Genomic DNA, 3335 nt, shown 5'->3' on the forward strand with positions numbered 1-3335 from the left:
GGAACTATCACCTTTTTTTTCTTTCCAGCTAGTGGGATTTTTGATGAAAAGACGACATGGTCATGGAATCCATGGAACACTCCTCAGGCATTGCCTTATTTAACTTGGAGAGACTGTGCTTGCAGGAAAAAAAAGTACAGCAGATGGTAGCTTTCCATGACACAAATGTATAAAACATTTGGTCTTAAATTCTCTTTCAACAGCTGGTATTTTGAATCTGAGTTCTGGGTTGTATCATTAATTCAAAATGCTTGTGATACTGTTCATTGCATGTATCCATTGGCTATAACACTTCTCCTTAATTGTGCCTATTGGCTAATGCAACTTCTTCACAGGATTTTCATACCCTAAAAAAAATGTACTGGCCCTATTAAGTGAAGCAAAAGCCTATTAAATTGAGTGATTATTATATGTCATCCTGTCAGTTAACTGGAATATGGAGTCACTCTGTAATCAGGATAGGTCTCTATATAGTTGCATATTTGTGAAAACGTAAAGAAAATTGGAATGTGAAAGAAATAAAGAGTAGTTACTTTTAAATACAGGCTTGAACTGAATCTTGTTTGGTTATTCTTCAAGTAAAATTCTCCTTCCCTTTGCATAATATCATTAAGTTTAAGCTGAAGACTGGCTCAAAAGAAAAACAATGAAAAAAAGGAGGGAAATTTCCATCCATCCTCAGTAAATTAATACCAGTAAAAGAAAAGTCCAGTATGGATATTCCTCTAAGAAAAACTTCAAAAATTGCTTTTAAGTCCATGTCTCTGGAAAGGCCTTTTAAGAAGCCCAGAGACAGACTGACCATAGGAATGAACACAAAACAACCTATTTTGTACAAGTTAGGTGAACCTTAATAAATATCTCCAATCAAATGATGAGAGTGTTTTGTTCCAGATACCTGCAGGTGGAAATGTGTCCCAACATTGGCACCATTGTTTGCTCTTGTCTGGGATGTTTTCACACTTAATTCCCTACCTTCATCCTCCCTCACCTCGCCTTTCCCTCTTCTATTACTTGCAGTCAAAAAAGATTCATAATGGAATGTTGACTTGGTGATCTCATCCCAAGGTCCTGTCTATTTAGACACAATAATTTGAAGAGGAAATAAAGCTGGTCATATTGGGAAAGGAAAACTAATAAAAAGGTTTCAGTCAGTCACTTAAAAGGAATAAACTAAATTCAATCTCTGTTTCATTCCCAAGCTGGTTTGTACATGTAGGCCAAGCCTGGGTAATAACACAAACCCGACAAATTAGGATTCTGTTCCTGACTCAATATGTAGCTAAAAGGCCCTCTTACTGGGGTCTTTTGCTACAGTCATTTCTGGGATGAAATGTAGCAGCTATCTCACAGCTGGCTAACATCATGGATAGGGGGTGACAATAGGAAGTGACAAATAGCCTTTTAAATTTCAACTGTCAGGTTGATGAAGGAAGAAGAATGCATTCCAAAAAGAACTTCAGGTTGGAATCTGACTAAAATCTTATATTCAACATTCCTAATATTAATCAAAAGGGGTCAAAGATGCTAATTAACCTCAGAAATTCAAAGTTACAGATTTACCCCTTCAGAAAACTGGAATTGCTTCCTCAATACATAATGAGACAATATACCAAAAACTCAGGAATGATAACTTCTGACAAGGAACACATTTTTCAATGAAGGTTAGTTTTTATACGTATTTCCTGGTGGTTAATTAAAAAAGAGAGAGAGAGAAGTAACATTTACTTAATATCCATCTTGTGTCATGGTACTGGGAGATTGACATATATAACCCCTTTAAATTACCACAACAGCTCTATGAGCTCCTGAAAAGAGAAATAAACGTCCTTACCAAGTTTCATTTCAGAGTTCAACAAAGAAAGACCTAGGTTACTTTCTAACTCTAAATGAGATGAAATTTTCTGATAAAATATAGTAAAGAACAGGTAATGCTCCCATATAAGTACCTTAGACAGAGATGAGCTTTTGAACTGAAACAGAACCTGACAACTCTCCTAGTTGTCAACTCATCTTGTGAAGGAGATAACCAGATAGTCTTGGAGGGACAAAGGATTCTCTGCGCACAGTAATAAGGAAGAGGCTGTTCCAGTGGGAAAACTGAGTGAATTAAGCAGTCAAGCCCTTAAGAAGATCCAAAAAGATTTGATTTGGAGCCGAACTACAAGATCATTCTAAGACTCCGAAAGATAAGTTGCCCTTGGGTCCTCAAATCTGGATAAAATATAATTCCATTCAATTGACATTTATTAAAAATTCTTCACTGTATGATACAGTGGAATTTATAATAATCATTGAAATGTGATTTTTTTCTTTCAAATAGCTTTCTATGTAGCTATTATTTATGATTTGTGTGGGGAGAAAGTAGAGCAGGAGGAACTTGAGGGAAGAACTAGGAGATCTGCTTGACCACCATAGCTAATGTTAAAAATGGTTTAAAACAGCTTCAAGTAACTAATTTTGTCACTACAGTAAGTTCTTCCAGTGAACTTTTCTATTAGCAATAATCATGCTTCAGATAAACCTCATTGATTATGATACTCCCACTGCGCAAAGCTGCAGTGAACTTTTCTAATTAAACAAATAATCTGGTAACGATTTCAATAGTTAATAGATAAGGAAACTGGGACTCAGAATAGTGAAGTGACTTGCCCATTCACATGGCTTGTCAGAACCAGACTTGTCTTTGTTGCATCCAACATGGTTTCTCCGATACCACTTGGCCTCACTGTGCCAAATTATTTCTCAACCCACTCTGAACCATAATAATTAATTAAATTATGGCTTAGTGTAATTATTTCTTGTAATTTTAATGGTTTGGTCAATTGTTTCAGTGATTGTCCAGTTCAGTCCGAATGACCAATCCTTTAGACTTAGGTAGACTCAGCTTCCAAAACTTATCTCCTCCTAGCATTCTAAAAGATGCCAGTGTGCAAAGTTGTTTGTCAAAGGGCAATGTGAATTCACAATCAGCCTGTTTGGAAAGATTCTAATGACTAAATCTGATGATGGTGTCAGTGGCTTGGCAGAATATTCATGAAAAGTTATCCAATGACTTAAATCCAATGGTTTATTACTCCATCTGGAGTTTTTTGATGAGAGAGGGCATGTTGTACTGCCATGCCTATATGAGATTAAGATACGAATTTTAACAGTAAAGACCAAAGACATTGGGAAATATTTATTAGTAACTATTAAGCAATCCCTACTTTGGATTTTGTCCAAAGTGTTGCACTGTCATTAAAGTATACCTAAAATTATATGGCTTTGATATTTTTAAATGATCAAGAGAGTAATGTGTCCTATGTGTTGTGTTGGAATAACTGCCCATGATC

At 35.8% G+C, this 3335-nt stretch overlaps 1 pseudogene; it reads right to left on the reverse strand.

Moving 5' to 3' along the window:
- Positions 1–2409: 2409 nt before the first annotated feature.
- On the reverse strand, positions 2410–2558 carry LOC122894841 (annotated as a pseudogene).
- Positions 2559–3335: the final 777 nt, after the last annotated feature.

The sequence above is a fragment of the Neovison vison genome, chromosome 13 (genome assembly GCF_020171115.1).
Source record: "Neovison vison isolate M4711 chromosome 13, ASM_NN_V1, whole genome shotgun sequence".
Classification (NCBI taxonomy): domain Eukaryota; kingdom Metazoa; phylum Chordata; class Mammalia; order Carnivora; family Mustelidae; genus Neogale; species Neogale vison.